This window comes from Somniosus microcephalus, chromosome 21, assembly GCF_052327205.1.
Source record: "Somniosus microcephalus isolate GS21.2 chromosome 21, FLI_Smic_1.0, whole genome shotgun sequence".
Taxonomy (NCBI): domain Eukaryota; kingdom Metazoa; phylum Chordata; class Chondrichthyes; order Squaliformes; family Somniosidae; genus Somniosus; species Somniosus microcephalus.
Window position 1 is genome coordinate 36,470,283 of NC_141007.1, and position 19,064 is coordinate 36,489,346.

Sequence of the window (19,064 nt, forward strand, 5' to 3'; positions counted from 1 at the left end):
TGCTCCAGCAGATTAGAGCACGCACCTTCAGAAACCGAATCAGCTTTGATTCGTTTGGCCTCCTCGCGCAGACGGTTTGTGTGCTCCTGCTCCATTTTCTCCATCAGCTGCTTCTGTTGTCTTTCCAGATTCTCCCACTCTGTGTCAAAGAACTTTTTCGTTGCATTCATCTCTTGCTCAAGACGGCGAATCATTTGTTCTAATTGCTGTTGTAGTTTGAAATGGAGTTGAGTTCGAGCCCGGTGTTCCTCAGAAATGTGCATGTCTGAAGACTGGACAGACTCAGAATTCTCTGTCAACCTATGTTGTTGTTGTTCGGTGGAAATCTGTTCTGATACTTTGCTCTCTTCTGAAGCATTTATGCACTCCTTCGTTTTTCCATCATTAGTCTGCAAGTCCATTTTAGACTTGTCTTTTGCACATGGGCTGGTCTTACCATCATCAGTTCCAGAGTCTGAGCTGATTGTCTTCACCGAGTTCTCACTCTCTGCTTTGTCCCTGTCACTGTTGCATATGCCCTCATCCAGTATTCTGGACAATCGTGCAGGTTTGACATTTTTCTTTCCGGAATCTACCGTTATTGCTTTTAGGGAGTGCCAGTCCATATTTATTTTCCTGATCCACTCCCGTCCCAGAAGTGGTGGACCTCCCTCAGGTAGTACATAAAATTCCATTCCTTGGTGTTCTTTGCCCTTGTGTATCACCTTGACTTTTATCTTTCCGATGGGGTATACTTTTTGCCCCGTGTATGTCTGCAATACTATCTTCGTGTCCCGTAGGGGAATATGTTTGAATAACTTTTTGTAATCTTGTTTATTCATGACCGTCAACGCCGCTCCGGTGTCCAAGTCCATTTTCACATGGACTCCTGCTATCTGCAGTGTGACCCAGATAGTTTGTCGGTCAGCTTCCTTACTCATATTGTGAATTCTCAGACTACCCAGTTCCTTGCTGTTGGAGTCTGAATCTGAATTCTGTTCATCCGAACTCTTCTCAGCCACCTTGTGTACCTTGCTGTACTTTTCCGGCGGTGACTTTTTTTTGTTGCTGGTCTTCTTTCCTGACCGGCATACTTTAGCTATGTGACCAAGCTTGCCACATTTTCTACATTCCTGGTTTTTAAACCAGCATTGGTTCTGGTCGTGTGTTGTCTTCCCACAACGATAACATTTCGTTGTACCCGAAGTCATTTGATCCACGCTGAGTACCGCTGCCTTCAGTTGCATTTCCGCAGTGCCTCTCGCTGCGGCTTTGTGCGATGCTGCAATAAGGACAGCCTTATCAAGTGTAAGATCGTTCTCTTCGAGCAGTCGCTTTTGTGTTCCTTCCTTTGACAACCCGCACACGAACTTGTCTCTCAATGCCTCTGTCAGATTTTCCCCAAACTGACAGTATTTCGCTAGTCTACGCAGTTCAACCAAGTACTCCGCGTTGCTTTCCTCTTTCAGTTGCGTTCTCGCATAAAATTTGAATCGTTCCGCTAACATCAGCGGTGTGGGGTTCAAATGATCCTTCAGGACAGCAACAATATTAGCGAAAGTCTGATCCGGCGGTTTAGCTGGTGATAGAAGATGCTTCAATAGCCCGTATGTCTTCGCACACATTGAGTTTAGTAAGGTTAGAGCTTTATCATCATTTGCTATTTTATTGGCCTTACAATATATCTCGATGCGTTCTACATACGTGGCCCAATCTTCCACATCGGAATCGAAATCGTTGATGTTACCACGCTTAGGCATCTTCACAATCTTTCTGAGAAACAACAATGAATTTTTCTTTAACTTTTTTTTTAAATGGCGGTTTCCCGCGCTTATCTTCTTCCCCGCCTCCGAGAATGGCGGTTTCCCACGCTTGTCTTCTTCCCTGCCTAACTGGCGGCTTCCCGCGTTTCTTCCTCTGGCGGGAGGGGTAAGCTTTGCCCTCGGGCGACGACCGCTGGCTTTCGGTTTATTCTGAAGCGCGAGAACTGCTGATTGAGTTCCTTGTTCCCTTTCCCGACAGGGGCAACCGGGCGCTGGGGACAACCAGTTGGCGGCGGACAGTTCCAGCTCTTGGTCCTTTGCGGAAAGCTGCTGTAAGCCGCTGGGCGGAAATCTCGCTCGGTCTCCCTCGCTCGGTCCCGTTCCCCCCTCGCTCGGACTCTGTCTCTCCCACTCGCTCGGTCTCCCTTGCTCTCCCGCTCGCTCGGGCTCTGTCTCTCCCGCTCGCTCGGGCTCTGTCTGTCCCTCAGCGGTTTTCAATCTTGTCTCCCAGCCCTCTCGCAGTCCGGTCCTTTCCTCCCCCGGCTGCGGCTGAGTTCTCCGGGGTTTTATTTTTTTTATTTTTTTTTTATTACCTCCCGCGCCTTACGATCCCGGTCACAGTGCCTCGCGGCCTCGGTAGCTGCCCGGCCTTTTTCACCGGTCGCGGTCGAGCTGTCTCACGACGCTGTTGCATCTCCCAGCCCGCTTGTAGCCCGGTCTCTCACACCGGCTGCGTTCCCGCTTGTAGCCCAGTCTCTCACACCGGCTGCGTTCCCGCTTGTACCGCGGCTTCCGTGCCCTACGCTGCCCCAGTCTCAGCGCCTCTGGCCCCGACTTCTGTCCGGCTCCTTTCCCCGGCCGTGGTCGAGTTCACCGCCCTTATATCCTCCGTTTCTTTTTATTTTCTCCCCTACTCACAGTCAACATGGCCGACTTGCTTCTCGTCGCTGATCGGCTCACTCACCACCGTGATAGAAGGGACGATCACTGCCTGTTGCCGATGGAAGGCTTCATGTCAGAATTCTTCCTTCTTCCTTGCTCTGCAGACTCGAGTCTTCTCTCAGCAGAATGACGAGGGCGGATGCCTCTTCTCGACGCTCGTTAACTGCTTCGGATGTATCTCTGCCGCAGGGTAAGATCGAACTCGTCGCCACTGTAAAGTCTGTGTGTTATATTGCGAATTACTACACAGACCACAAGAGTAAACTTTAACAGGACTTTACTATTCGAAGGCCAGGGCGGAACTGCCCAATAAATCATTACACAGCACTTATATACCGGTGTGGTCACTGCCGGTATTACAGTATACAGCAGCCAAGATAAAGTAGTGCAACCCCTAAAATAGTTCTCTTAAAGGTGGACGGTTACATACAATAGTTCTCTTAAAGGTAGAACGGTTACATACACTACAGGTAGCACCCTCACCTCTGAGTCAGAAGGATTGTGGGTTCAAGTCTTACACCAGAGACTTGAGCACATAAATCTAGGCTGACACTCCAGTGGAATGCTGCACTGTTGGAGGTGCCGTCTTTCGGATGAGATGCTAAACCGAGGCCTCGTCTGCTCTCTCAGGTTGATGTAAAAGATCCCAGGGCACTATTTTGAAGAAGAGCAGGGGAGTTATCCCCGGTGTCCTGGCCAATATTTATCCCTCAATCAACATAACAAAAACAGATTTTCTGGTCATTATCACATTGCTGTTTGTGGAAGCTTGCTGTGTACAAATTGGCTGCCGCATTTCCCACATTACAACAGTGACTCCACTTCAAAAGTACTTCAATGGCTGTAAAGTGCTTTGGGACGTCCGGTGGTGCGAAAGGCGCTATAGAAATGCAAGTCTTTCTTTTTTCAATCACAAGTAGAAACAATTTCTCCACGTCCACCTTATCAAGCCCCTTCTTAATTTTAAAGACCTCTATCAGGTCTCCTCTTAATCTTTTCTTTTCCAGAGAAAAGAGCCCCAGCCTGCTCAATTTATTGATTCCATTTTTTTTCTCACAGGAATTCTGACAGGAACACTGATGAAAAGTGACATGTCTTTCTGCGTGATTCCTGCACCATAGTATTTTTCACCAGTACCGTGCCCCAGTGTACCAAATCAAAATAAATAAAGGATTCTAATTGCAATCTTTCAAAAGCTGGCCTATTCTCAACTAAACCCATGAACAATTCATGGTGATGAAGGGTCAAATTCTTCCTGGAATACAACCACAGTAGTAAATATTTGATTCAGGAGCCTGCTGGAGAACATGAAGCTTGCTGACAATCAATACTTAGATCAATACAGGAGTTTGAGTAGAAAATACATATTGATTGAAGACCATTGAAGATCTGAGATTTCACTTTGCTCGGATACGGTATTTGTTTCAGTCCAAAATTTGTTGACAATCTCTGTACAACCCGATCACCAGTGATACATATCCCGTTATGAACTTGGCCGAGATTTTCAAGTTTTGTAGCATCTCGGCATAGCTTAAGCGGAGCTGGAGTTCATCCCACCCCAAAGGCTCGTCTCAAGCCTGGAGGGCCTTCTGGGTTCCGGGTCAATTAAATAATTTGGGCGTGCTCCTGGTGTTCCTCGTGCCCAGTGTTGCTCGGGCACAGAAGCCAGAAAATATGTAGGATACCCAATATTATTTGCAGGCCCTTTTAGTACGCTTGCCACATTTGGGCTGGTGTGTTCCCGCCACTTTTGACGGGAAATCCTGGATGTGGATGAGGGAGCGTGGGGAGCTTGCGGAGCAGCAATTTCCCTACCAATTCTTCTCATAACTGCTGTTGCATTTAAGATTATTATTGATCCTTACGATTGGAACTATTTTTTAATTAATTATTTTGTGTGTATTTAATGTCCATCAAACACTAATGTTTCTGAGATAAAGATAAATGTTTGTGGTATACAGTACTGTGAAAACTTCCTTGAAGGTCGCCTATGGTTGTTACTGGATGATTAGACTACACTATCCTACTAATAGTGCAGTAGTACTAATTAAGAGTTAAGTTAAAGTGCGCTGATTTCTATATCTTGAAACTCCAGCCATGTTAAAGCTATGCTACTCTACCAGTTAATGTTTCACTTTGGCTTAATTCCCAGAACAACTAGGACATCCTGCTCCAAAACTCTGGTGCAGCACCCTATGTTGACTGCCAGGAAAAGTTTGCCCTTCAGCTGATCTGTATCTGCTACATTGTGAACTTTTTCAAAAAAAAAATATCTTGGGATTTATTAATAATGATTACATTTGTAATGCGAGACACAATCAGAAACATCATTATATTACGGATCAGGTCATTGCGTCCTGTGTACAAACAGGAACAAAAAGCACAGAGACGGCCCAGTAACTGAAACTCGTCTCATTCAGCCATTCTCCTAAGTCAGGCATTTTATTGAGTGTGTTCGGGTTACTCCAGGTATTCAGCCGGAATGATCTGCTTGTTGTAGGCCACAGACCTCTTCGTAATTACATCCAATATTCCAGAGAAGGTGCCTCTGTAGTGAAAGAAATTGTGTAGTATTGCTTTATTTTCTGATGTCATGAGCTGTTCCACCTATCTGCCTATTCAAGAAGCAATACCCCTTATTCCACCTCTGGCTGATAGATTGAAAGAATGGGCAGCGTTGGCACTCAGCAAGTTGCTATCCAATTAGGATAAACAGTGGCCTATATCTTTGCTGGTGTGAAATATTCCACTTTCTCTTAATTATATAATTTTCTGATGAGCTCTTTTGGAAACTATTCTCCCTGCCTGCCCCACCTCAAAGTATTTATGGTTAGTGGCGAGTTTGTCCAATGGGCCTTGTAGAAATAAATAAAAGTTGGGATCCTATCAGATGTTAGATGTCAGCTGTGGCACTGAGTCAGAAGCTTGTAGGTTCCTACTTCAGGGATTTGAGCACATAATCCAGGCTGACACATCAGTGCAGAGCTGAGGGAATGCTGCACTGTCGGAGGTGCCATCTTTCACATGAGACATTAAACCAAAGAGGGTCTGCCCTCTCAGGTGGATGTAAAAGATCCCATGGTGCCAATCAGAGACAGAGCAGAGGAGGTCCCAGTGTCCTGGCTGATATTTCTTCCTCAACCAGCATCACTAAAATAGATTACTTGGCCATTATCTCATTGCTGTTTGTGGGACCTTGCTGTGTTCAAATTAGCTGCCGCGTTTCCTACATTACAACAGTGACTACACTTTAACAAGTACTCCATAGGTTGTAAAGTGCTTTGGGACGTCCTGCGATCGTGACAGTTGCTATATGAATGCAAGTTGTTTCTTTTCTTTAGGCATCATGGATGATACCTTAAATTTATTCAATTATTTAAAGTGGAAATGCAAAGAGGGGTTGATTTCCTCAAGATGGCATTGCCACCGGAAGTGGTTCGGAGGCAGGTTTGTCCACACCATTTTCCTGGTTCAGGGTCAATTAATTATGCCAGGTGGTCTCCCACTGGTATCTCTGCTCGTCAGTGGGAGTCTGTCACTGCAGAGCACTTGCTGCAGCACCCAAGATGGGCGGGGTAAATATTAAAATGGTCAGGAGCGCCCTAATTACGCCAGTACTAAATTTTGAACCGGCAGCAAAGAACAGGAAGTTGGAGGTGTTTGGCGGAGGGAGAGGTGGCCAGACCTCCTATTTTTCCAGACAAAGAAACACCCTCCTCCTACCTCCTGATGCCACCGTACCCCTACTGCTTCCTTCCTTCTGGCCTTCCCCATCGTCGTCAGTGCAGAGACGGGAATGGGGGGAAATCAGCTGCAATCTGAAGCCCCACTCCCTCAGCATCGTCTACATGCAGTGGGATGGGGAGTGGGTGGTAATGGCGCCTGGCAGGAAAACCTCAGTGGATTCAGTGGGAGGCCTCTGCGCTGCATTCTCTGTCCCCAGACCACTTAGTTTTGGGCAGGAATTCAGATGAAAATCCTGCCAATGCTATCAAGTCACCAAGCATTCCGATTTCTGCAGTTTACGGGTTCTCTTAAAGAGCCTTTAGGTGGAATGCTAGTCTCACTTTTAGAGCTTTTATTTATCAGAGAATCGGTGGAATAACATGATGAAGGATGCACACTTTGTGATTGAATTCTATCAATTATTTTTGGAACTGTAAAAAGACCTCGGTAAAGAACTGGGTCACAGGTATAGAGCTTGACCTACTGTACCTGAGCTGAAGGGCCCTCTGCCAAGTCACTCACATGATCACCTTAAACTAATCCAGCCAAAAATTCTAAACTGAAGGCATCACATCCCAATGAGTCTGTTCCAGCCAGAAAGAGTGGCAGTGGAAACCTGTTGGTGGTGAATTTTTTTTTTTACTCGTTTTTATGGGATGTGGGCGTCACTGGCAAGGCCAGCATTTATTACCCTTGAGAAGGTGGTGGTGAGCCGCCTTCTTGAACCGCTGCAGTCCGTGTGGTGAAGGTACTCCCACAGTGCTGTTAGGGAGGGAGTTCCAGGATTTTGACCCAGCGACGATGAAGAATCGGCGATATACTTCCAAGTCAGGATGGTGTGTGACTTGGAGAGGAGCTTGGAGGTGGTGGTGTTCCCATGGGCCTGCTGCCCTTGTCCTTCTAGGTGGTAGAGGTCGCGGGTTTGGGAGGTGCTGCCGAAGAAGCCTTGGCGAGCTGCTGCAGTGCATCTTGTAGATGGTACACACTGCAGCCACGGTACGCCGGTGGTGGAGGGAGTGAATGTTTAAGGTGGTGGATGGGGTGCCAATCAAGTGGGCTGCTTTGTCCTGGATGGTGTAGAGCTTTCTTGAGGCAAGTGGAGAGTATTCCATCATACTCCTTACTTGTGCCTTGTAGGTGGTGGAAAGGCTTTGGGGAGTCAAGAGGTGAGACACTCGCCACAGAATACACAGCCTCTGACCTACCCTTGTTGCCACAGTATTTATGTGGCTGGTCCAGTTAAGGTTCTGGTCAATGGGGACCCCCAGGATAATGATGGTGGGGGATTTGGTGATGGTAATGCTGTTGAATGTCAAGGGGCGGTGGTTAGATTTTCGCTTGTTGGAGATAGTCATTGCCTGGCACTTGTGTGGCGCGAATGTTACCTGCCACTTATCAGCCTAAGCCTGACCGTCGTCCAGGTCTTGTTGCATGCGGGCATGGACTGCTTCATTATCTGAGCATGATGCATATAGTGTATGTGTGAGACAAATTCAAATATGCCAGAAAAAAGTTCTTGTAACATCACCAGGACAGCTCTGATTAAAAATCAGACAAAAATTGACACCGAGTCAAAGAAGGAGACATTAGCACAGGTGACCAAGCACTTGGTCAAAGAGATAGGTTTTAAGCAGCGTCTAGGAGTACAGAAGTGTTAAATCTCCACTTATAAAGCAAGGTAAGTGGAGCGCATAGCATCATACTGTCCTAAATGGATGAGCAATTGCATTGGGCCTGATTAGTATATATGTACATACTGAAATTAAGCTCTGCCACATTTTATACAAGAGCAACCTTAGGTCTGCTGGACGATCAAACACTGTGCAAAATGGATGTAACTGGCCGGAAAAAAGTACCCTTTGGGGTCATAGTTATGTTACTGGACTCGTAATCCAGTGGATTTGAGAATTTGAATTCATTAAAAAAGTCTGGAAATAAAAAGCTGGTGACCATGAAGCTGTGAGATTGTTATAAAAATGAATCTGGTTCATTAACGTCATTTAGTTTAGGAAACTTGCTGTCCTTACCCAGTCTGTGGTTAAATGTGACTCCAGTCCCACACCAACATGGCTGGGATGAGGGGATTGCCCTATGAGGAGAGATTGAGTAGACTAGGCCTATATTCCTTAGAGTTTAGAAGAATGAGAGGTGATCTAATTGAAACACATAAAATTCTTAAGGGGCTTGACAGGGTTAATGCTGGGAAAATGTTTCCCCTGGCTGGGGAATCTAGAACACAGGGTCACAGTCACAGAATAAGGGGTCGGCCATTTAGGACTAAAATTTCTTCACTCAAAGAGTTGTGAATCTTTGGAATTCTCTACGCCAGGGAGCTGTGGATGCTCAGTCGTTGAATATATTCAAGACAGAGGTCAATAATTTTTGGGGAATGAAGGGAATCCAGGGATATGGGAATAGTGTGGGAAGGTGGAGTTGAGGTAGAAGATCAGCCATGATCTTGATGAATGGCAGAGCTGGATCGAAGGGCCAAATGGCCTACTCCTGCTCCTATTTCTTATGTTCTTATGTAACATGGTGGACTCTTACCTGTCCTTTGGAGTGGCCTCTCAGTTGTATCAAACTTCTACCAGTGGTTCAAGAAGAAGTGCCACCACCACTTTCTATGGGCAACTAGAGATGGGCAACTAGAGATGGGCAATAAATACCAGCCTTGCCAGGAATGCCCACATCCCAAGAATGAATAGTAAAAAAAAAGTAGTAATATGCTTGAATATTTAATGAAGTATTTTAAGAAATCTTATCATTATATAATGTGGGGCCTATAGTGCAGTCCTGGTGCAATAGGTTCTGTGCACACCTGATACATCCACTCTGGCAAGGAGACCAGGGGGCCAGTTAGTGACATGCGGGAGGGGGCGTTTGGTGAAGCACAGAGCACCAATGAGAAGGAGCAAGTGCAAATGGAATTGGAGGAGTTACAACCTGCTGACCAGTGGGTCAGCTCAAGGGCTCCTGTAGCTGCTGAGTCCAAGGATTCAGACTTCGTGGGACCGTCCTCCAAATGTAGTTTGGTTGCTCTGCACCAGCAGTTCATGCAGTCCTTTGAAAGTATAACAGACACCCTGTACAATTTGGGATGTCAATGAAGGTGTCCACAACTCAGTGCTGTCTTAACGAGCTGCAGATTGTCACGGAGAACATTGCCACTGAAGGGCCCTCTGCAGTGGAGACTCTCTTAGCTGATAGTTTCCTTAACAAATGCTATGACTGGGGTTCTGGAGACCTGGCATTACAGTCTACAGCACTTTGGGGGAAAAATTCAGTATCGCCCCGTTTGGGACACCATTATTGGCCGTGCGCAAAGTGTGGTAAACCACTGTATTGTATATTGCCACCTCTGGGTGGCGCTGTGTATGGAGGCATGCCTCAGCTGACTCCACCCACCACTGTGTGGGTTTCGTTCAGACGTGTTCAGTCACTCACGAAGAAGCATGGTCTCTTCTTAGCTAATAAAAGCCTTATTCATCTCTTCTTTCGACTCATCATCTCTTCTTCGACTCATCACCTTTTATGAAGTAATTGATAAGCGTATCAATTTTATTAGCTAAAAGTTAAATGGCGACACCTGAGGAGCAACAACAGCAACGGATACAGCAGACATTGCTGAGAGCCCTCAGACCACCACGCCTGGACCTCGACCCTCAAGATGTGGGTGCATCAGCCAAGTTTGAACACTGGCTGAGCTGCTTTGAATCCTTCCTCGCAATCTCACAGGTTACAGAGGAGGATCACAAACTGAAAATTTTGACCGCCCAGGTGAGCCATCAAGTATATATGCTAATCCGGGACTCTAATACGTACGTGGCGGCCCTCGAGCTACTAAAAGGGCAATATACGCGCCCAGTGAACACAATTTACGCCCGACACCTCTTGGGATCCCGCAGGCAGCAACCGGGAGAATCGGTAGGGGCATTTGCACGGGCGCTACTGGCACTCTGCAGAGACTGCGATTGTAAAGCGGTAACGGCTGTGGAGCACGCGCAGGGACTCGCCTGTGATGCCTTCGTCAGGGGCCTCCAGTCAGACCACACCCGGCAGAGACTGCTAGAAAGCAAGGAACCCGACCTGAAGATGGCCATTGCCCTTGCGCTCTCGTTAGAGGAGGCCCACCGAAACCTCGAGGCATACCCCCGTAACGGCGCCGAGACATGGCAATCGAAACCGTGGGACACGGGACCGCCGCCCCCGGCACCAACCGCTGCAGCGACCCAACCGAGACAGCAGCCTCCGGTAAGAACTGCTTCGATGCCCAGTAACCAGGCCCAAAAATGCTATTTCTGTGGCCAGTTAAAACATCCCAGAGCGCACTGCCCAGCTAAGACAGCTACCTGCTCGGGCTGCGGGAAGAAAGGCCATTACGCTAACGCCTGCAAGGGGAAGCCAGCCAGCAGCGCAGCGTGCGGGCCGTGGGAGCAGCCATCTTATCCGCCATTTTGTGTACCCCCGGCCGCATGGCATCCGCCGCCATCGTATCCAACGCACTCAACCGCCATTTCGTCACCGGAACCGACCACCGTCTCGGCGGATGACTATAGTGACTCACTAAGCCACATACTGGCCTCCGTGACGCTGGATCAAGGCCACCCTCACCATCTATCCAGCTCCATGATGGATATCGCGGTAAACGGCCGCGCCACCAGTTGCCTGATCGACAGCGGGAGCACAGAGAGTTTCGTCCACCCCGACACGGTACGTAGCCACTCCCTCACGATTCTGCCAACGCACCATCGCATTTCTATGGCGTCCAAGTCCCAGTCAATGGACATCAGCGGCTACTGTGTGGTGACCCTGTCAGTAGGGGGCACTGAATATCAAAAATTTAAACTGCTAGTCCTGCCCCGTCTTTGCGCTGCCGTCCTGCTAGGGTTGGATTTTCAGTGCCACCTTAAGAGTGTCACACTAGCATACGGTGGACCCCTCCCCCCACTCACAGTCTGCAACCAACAACTTTTAAATCGCCCGCTGCAAACCACCTGCAGCCTTTCCACATTAAAAGTCCCCCCCCCTCCCCTGTTCGCTAACCTCACCCGCGACTGTAAACCCATCGCTACCAAAAGCAGGCGGTACAGTGCCGGGGACAGAGCTTTTATCAGCTCTGAGGTGGAGCGGCTCTTGAAGGAGGGCATTATCGAAGGTAGCACTAGCCCCTGGCGAGCCCAGGTTGTAGTCGTTAAAACCACTGCAAAACGCCGCATGGTAATCGACTACAGCCAAACCATAAACCGGTACACCCAGCTGGACGCGTACCCCCTCCCTCGCATATCTGATATGGTCAATCAGATTGCGCAATACAAAGTATTCTCCACCATCGACCTTAAGTCAGCGTACCACCAGCTGCCCATCCGCCATGAGGACCGCCAGTATACTGCCTTCGAGGCAAACGGCCGCCTCTACCACTTCCTTAGGGTCCCCTTCGGCGTCACCAACGGGGTTTCGGTCTTCCAAAGGGAGATGGACCGAATGGTTGACCAGAACACGCTGCGGGCAACCTTCCCCTATTTGGATAACGTCACCATCTGCGGCCACGACCAGCAGGACCACGACGTTAATCTAGCAAATTTCCTCTGTACGGCCCAACGGCTGAACCTAACGTACAATAAGGAAAAATGTATGTTTCACACCAAGCGCCTGGCCATCCTCGGCTGCGTGGTGGAGAACGGAGTCATCGGGCCCGACCCCGACAGAATGCGCCCCCTAATGGAGCTACCCCTTCCCCACTGCCAAAAAGCACTGAAGAGATGCCTGGGGTTTTTCTCCTACTACGCCCAGTGGGTGCCCCTCTATGCAGACAAAGCCAGGCCCCTCATCAAAGCCACCTCCTTCCCCCTGACACCAGAGGCGTGTGCAGCCTTCACTCTTATCAAGAACGATATCGCGAAGGCCGCAATGCACGCGGTGGATGAGTCCATCCCCTTCCAAGTGGAGAGCGATGCCTCCGACTTCGCCCTAGCCGCGACCCTTAACCAGGCGGGCAGACCCGTGGCCTTTTTCTCAAGGACCCTCCAGGGCCCCGAGACGAGACACTCCTCCGTCGAAAAGGAGGCCCAGGCTATTGTAGAAGCGGTGCGTCACTGGAGGCATTACCTGGCCGGGAAACGATTTACCCTGCTCACTGACCAGCGTTCAGTAGCTTTTATGTTTAATAATAAGCAGAGGGGTAAAATCAAGAACGACAAGATCTTGAGGTGGAGAATCGAACTCTCCACCTACAATTATGATATCTTGTATCGGCCAGGGAAACTCAATGAGCCCCCAGATGCCCTATCACGTGGTACATGCGCCAACGCGCAGAGTGATAGGCTGCAGTCCCTCCACAATGACCTCTGCCACCCGGGGGTCACCAGGTTTTTCCATTTTATCAAATCCCGTAACCTGCCCTACTCCATCGAGGAGGTCAGGACCATGACCAAGAGCTGCCAAATCTGCGCCGAGTGCAAACCGCACTTCTATAGGCCGGACAGAGCAAGCCTGATCAAGGCCACCCGCCCCTTCGAACGCCTGAGCATCGATTTTAAAGGGCCCCTCCCCTCCGCTGACCGCAATGTGTACTTCCTCAACATAGTTGATGAGTACTCCCGTTTCCCCTTTGCCATCCCTTGCCCAGACATGACCAGTACCACGGTCATCAAGTGTCTGAATGACATCTTCGCTCTGTTCGGGTTCCCCAGCTATATACATAGCGACAGGGGCTCATCGTTCATGAGCGACGAACTTCGGCAGTACCTGCTAACAAGAGGTATCGCCACGAGCAGGACCACCAGTTACAACCCCCGGGGGAACGGCCAGGTGGAAAGGGAGAACGCGACGGTTTGGAAGGCAGTCCTCTTAGCACTAAAATCTAAGGGCCTTCCGACCTCCCGCTGGCAGGAGGTCCTCCCTGCAGCGCTTCACTCCATTCGGTCACTGCTTTGTACTGCCACTAATGCGACCCCTCATGAGAAAATGTTCGTTTTCCCCCGGAAGTCTACATCGGGAACCTCGCTACCGGCATGGTTGACTTCTCCTGGGCCCGTCCTACTGCGGAGGCACGTGAGGACGCATAAAACGGACCCCCTGGTCGAGCGGGTGCACCTCCTACACGCCAACCCCCAGTATGCCTGGGTGACATACCCAGACGGGCGGGAGGACACGGTCTCCATACGAGATCTCGCACCCTCGGGTACCCCTGAATTACCACCGTTATCCCCCTTACCACCGTTATCCCCCTTACCACTGTTATCCCCCACCACCCCTCCCAACCCAACCCCTGCAGACGGCATGCCAAAGCCCCAGGAATCTTCGCCAACCACCCAGACACCAGACCCGACGTCGGATGCTGCAACACCACCGCCGCCACCACGACGATCAGGACGTCAGACAAGGCCTCCTGATAGACTTAACTTGTAGTACCCTTCACCCCGCCGGACTTCACATTAAACAAGGGGTGAATGTGGTAAACCACTGTATTGTATATTGCCACCTCTGGGTGGCGCTGTGTATGGAGGCATGCCTCAGCTGACTCCACCCACCACTGTGTGGGTTTCGTTCAGACTTGTTCAGTCACTCACGAAGAAGCATGGTCTCTTCTTAGCTAATAAAAGCCTTATTCATCTCTTCTTTCGACTCATCATCTCTTCTTCGACTCATCACCTTTTATGAAGTAATTGATAAGCGTATCACAAAGTTTACCGCCTGGCGCTAATTATCGCCTCCGACAGCAAACCTGGCTTTTATCAGCCCATGAGGTGATTGGTGCACTAAATCAGGCGCTCCACATCTGTCATAAGGCGCAAAGGCCGAGGAGTGAGGCGCTACCTCAGAGCGCTGGCGAAACAAGGAAGGGTGTGATGAAATAACTCTGTGTTCTGGCATTTGGATTGTCTGTTGTTGCTGTACTTGTTAATGTCTGGAATGTTCTACAGACGTAACCACTAATGCTGCTCCCTAGCCCCGCCCCTCTGGATCCTCCGGATTGGTGTGAGTCTTACTTATAAGGGCTGGGTCAGTGATGAATGATGGTTGCCCTGTGTTAACTTGATGCCATGTTCTTACTTAATAAAAGCCTTTAGTTTTAAGCTTTAACCTCTTGGATTCAGGCAGTTATTTGGCACATCAATTTTATTAAGTAACAACTTTTGGAAGATGGATCGATTTTTGAAACCAGAGCATCTGGATATCGATCCCCATTTGGCAGACGCGTCGAAGAAATTTACGCATTGGCTTCGATGTTTTGAACACTTCATCGCATCGTTCGATCCGACGGTTAACAAGTTGGGTCTTCTAACCAACTTGGTAAGTCATCAAACTTACTCTATAATTGAAGATATTACTACATATGAAGAGGCCCTCGCAGCCCTTAAGGCCCAGTACCTTAAGTCGGTTAACGAAGTATACGCCAGGTATCGTTTGTCTACTCGCAGGCAATTACCCGAGGAATCCCTGGACGATTTCCTGCAGGACCTTAAGGCTTTGGCTAAGGATTGCAACTACAAGGCTGTCTCTGCCATATTGTATCAGGAAGAAGCCATCCGCGATTCTTTCATATCTGGCCTCCGATCTAATTATATTAGACAGAGACTCCTCGAGAATGACTCGTTAGTTTTAAAAACGGTCGTCGCTACTGCTCGATCGTTAGATGTAGCCCAGAAGAATTTGGTAGTGTATGCATCAGCCCATGCGTCTTTTTCAGCCTCATGTGTTCCGAGTATGGAGGCATCCATAACACCAATAGAGCCTCCAATTAATCCTATTGTTGCGGCTGTACCCCATGGGTCTAAGTGTTATTTTTGTGGCCAATCTAAACACCCCAGGCAAAGATGCCCAGCCAGAGAGGCTACCTGTTTTAAATGTAAGAAACAGGGACATTTTAGTAAAGTGTGTAAGGGTAATCCTGTACCCGATGTCTTTTCTGCTGCCGCCTATCATTTTACTCTAGCCTCGGTTATGGTTGACCAGACCATACCGTGTTCCTTGTCGAAATCTATGATGGACATCAAGATTAATGGTCGTCCTACTGGGTGTTTGATAGACTGTGGCTGATGTGCCTCAATAATTCCGAGACTCGATGTTAGCGAAACAAAACAAGGCTTTTATTAACTTAGAACGTAACACGTAAGAGAGAGAGATATCTTCCTTCTGGAGACTGAGGCCAGACTGAGCTAGCTTACAAAAGGGGCCAGGTATGGGCGGAGCCCTACACACACAGCACATTCCAGCACATTCCAGTAAACAATACAATGAGGACTGGGGGAAGGGAAATGACACTGAAACCGACCACAGTCACAGGCAGTGATGAATGGAATATTTCATCACATTCACCCCTTCTATAGATTTAGTCTGTTCGGGGGTTTGATAGTCCTCTGCGACCGACGTGGCTGTTGTGGTGCCGCGGGTGTCGGCTGGGTGTCCCCGGTAGTCTCCTGGGTCTCTGCCGGGGGTGCCGCCAGGGTTGTTGAAGGGGTAGTTGGTGGGGGTGCCGTTGGTCGATGTTCTTCCGGGGGTGATGAAAGAGTAGTGGGTGGGTAAGAGTTGCTGTGATCGTTGTTGCTGCTATTGCCGTGGTTGTTGTCGATGCCGGCTGGGGCGACGTCTTTTATGGACACGGTGTCCTCCCTTCCGTCGGCGTGCCGGACATATGCGTATTGGGGGTTGGCGTGGAGTAGGTGTACTGGCTCCATGAGAGGGTCCGTCTTGTGGCCCCTCACATGCCTTTGCATGAGTACCGGACCTGGGGTGGAGAGCCATGACGGCATGGATACGCCTGAGGTGGATTTCCGGGGAAAGACAAACATTCGTTCATGAGGCGTGGCATTAGTGGCCGTACACAATAGCGACCGTATCGAATGGAGCACATCCGAGAGGACTTCCTGCCAGCGGGAGATAGGGAGGCCCTTGGTCCTTAGAGCTAGAGTGACTGCTTTCCATACTGTCCCGTTCTCTCGCTCCACTTGGCCGTTACCCCGGGGGTTGTAGCTGGTGGTACGGCTTGTGGCGATCCCCTTGGACAGCATGTACTGGCGTAGCTCTTCACTCATGAAGGACGCCCCCCTATCCGTATGGATGTAGCTCGGCATACCGAACAGGCAGAACAGGCTGTTGAGGCATTTAATGACCGTGGCGCTGGTCATGTCTGGGCAGGGGAAGGCGAATGGGAACCGGGAGTATTCGTCCACAATGTTCAGGAAGTAAACATTGCGGTCGACGGACGGGAGGGGGCCCTTGAAATCTAAGCTGAGCCGCTCAAAGGGCCGTGTAGCTTTGATTAAGTGGGCTCTATCTGGGCGGTAGAACCGAGGCTTGCACTCAGCGCAAGTGCGGCAGTTCCTGGTCAGAGACCGAACTTCCTCAATCGAGTAGGGTAAATTACGGGACTTTATGAAGTGGAACAGCCGCGTGACCCCTGGGTGGCAGAGGTCGTTGTGGAGGGTCTGTAGCCGATCCCCGGTGGCGCTGGCACACATCCCTCGTGAGAGGGCGTCAGGGGATTCGTTAAGGGCCCCTGGCCGGTAAATGATGTCGTACTCGAAGGTGGAGAGCTCGATCCGCCACCTAAGAATCTTATCATTTTTAATCTTCCCCCTCTGTTTATTATTGAACATAAACGCTACCGACCGCTGGTCGGTAAGTAGGGTGAAGCGTTTGCCGGCTAGGTAGTGGCGCCAGTGGCGCACTGCCTCCACGATGGCTTGGGCCTCCTTTTCCACGGAGGAGTGTCTGATCTCGGGCCCTTGGAGGGTCCTCGAGAAGAAAGCTACGGGCCGCCCCGCCTGGTTGAGGGTGGCCGCCAAGGCGAAGTCAGACGCATCACTTTCCACTTGAAATGGAGTGTTCTCGTCCACTGCCTGTAGCGTGGCCCGCTCAATATCCTGCTTAATGCTTTTGAAGGCGGCGTGGGCCTCAGCAGAGAGCGGAAAAGAGGATGCTTTCAAGAGGGGGCGGGCTTTGTCGGAGTAGTTGGGGACCCATTGGGAATAATAAGAAAATAACCCCAGGCACCTTTTCAGGGCTTTGGGAGTGTTGGGCAGGGGCAGCTCCCGTAGGGGGCGCAATCGGTCGGGGTCTGGTCCGATTTCCCCATTCTCCACCACGCTGCCTAGTATGCAGAGGCGAGTGGTGTTGAAAACGCACTTGTCCTCGTTGTAGGTGAGGTTGAGTTTTTGTGCGGTTTCCAGGAACCTCTCGAGGTTCGAGTCGTGATCCTGCTGATTGTGGCCGCAGATGGTGACGTTGTCGAGGTAGGGGAAGGTTGCCTGCAAGTGGTGGTCATCGACCATGCGGTCCATCTCCCTCTGAAAAACCGAGACCCCATTCGTCACCCCAAAGGGGACTCTGAGGAATTGGTAGAGGCGTCCGTTCGCCTCGAAGGCGGTGTACGGGCGGTCCTCTGGTCTGATAGGGAGCTGGTGGTACGCTGACTTGAGGTCGATGGTGGAGAACACCCGGTATTGGGCGATTTGGTTCACCATTTCTGATATGCGGGGTAGCGGGTAGGCGTCTAGTTGGGTGTACCTGTTGATCGTTTGACTATAGTCGATCACCATCCGTTTCTTCTCGCTACCCCTTACCACTACCACTTGGGCGCGCCACGGGCTGTTGCTGCGTTCAATAATGCGCTCTTTCAGGAGCCTGTCTACCCCGGTCGCGATAAACCGCCTGTCCTCCCAGCTGTACCTCCTGCTTTTGGTCGCTATTGGCCGGCAGTTAGGGGTAAGGTTCGCGAATAGCGAAGGCGGCTTTACCTTCAGGGTAGCCAGACCGCACACTGTGAGGGGCGGCTGGGACCCACCGTACTTGAGCGTGATGCTTTGGTGGTTGCACTGGAAATCCAGGCCCAAGATCACGCTCGCACATAGGTTCTTCATGATTAATACTTTAAAATTATCGTATACAGTTCCGTTAACGCCCAATTGTACCGTGCATTAACCCAGAATGGTCGATGTCTGGGTTTTATCAGCCATAGAGATGGTACCCTGAGCAGGGACCACCTTTAGGGAGAGTTGCTGTGCCAGTTCAGGGTGGATAAAACTCTCCGTGCTTCCACTGTCAATTAAACATTTAACCCGGCACCCGTTTACCTCGATGTCCACCATTGATTTGGATAGCGGGTGCGGCCTGGTCTGGTCCACTGTGACCGATGCCACTGTAGGGCCCTGATCGATACAAGATGGCGTCCACGCTGTCTGCTCATAAGATGGCGGACCCCACGAGGTCGGGCAAGATGGCGTCCAAGATGGCCGCTCCCACGGCGCACACGCGGCGGTGGCGGGTTTTCCGGCGGTTGGTTTTCCGGCGGGGTTCCCTCTGCACACCTTCCCGAAGTGCCCCTTCTTACCGCACTTAAAGCAGGTGGTGCCTTTCGCCGGGCACAGGTTTCTGGTGTGTTTTGGCTGCCCGCAGAAGTAGCAGTTGGGTCCCTGACGCGTCGCGGCTGTCGTAGGGCTTCTAGGGGGAGAGCGGGGCCCCGCCGGTGTTGGGCTGCCGGGCGGGGAAGATGCCTTCCAAGATGGCGGCGCCCTCGGTGCACACGTGGCGGCGTGGACGGCGCGGGCTGAAGAGTAGGCGTCCGAGTTTCTCTGGGCCACATCCAGGGATCGCGCGGTGTCCGCAGCCTGTTTCAGGTCCAACCCCGTTTTTTCCAGCAGTCTTTGCCGGATG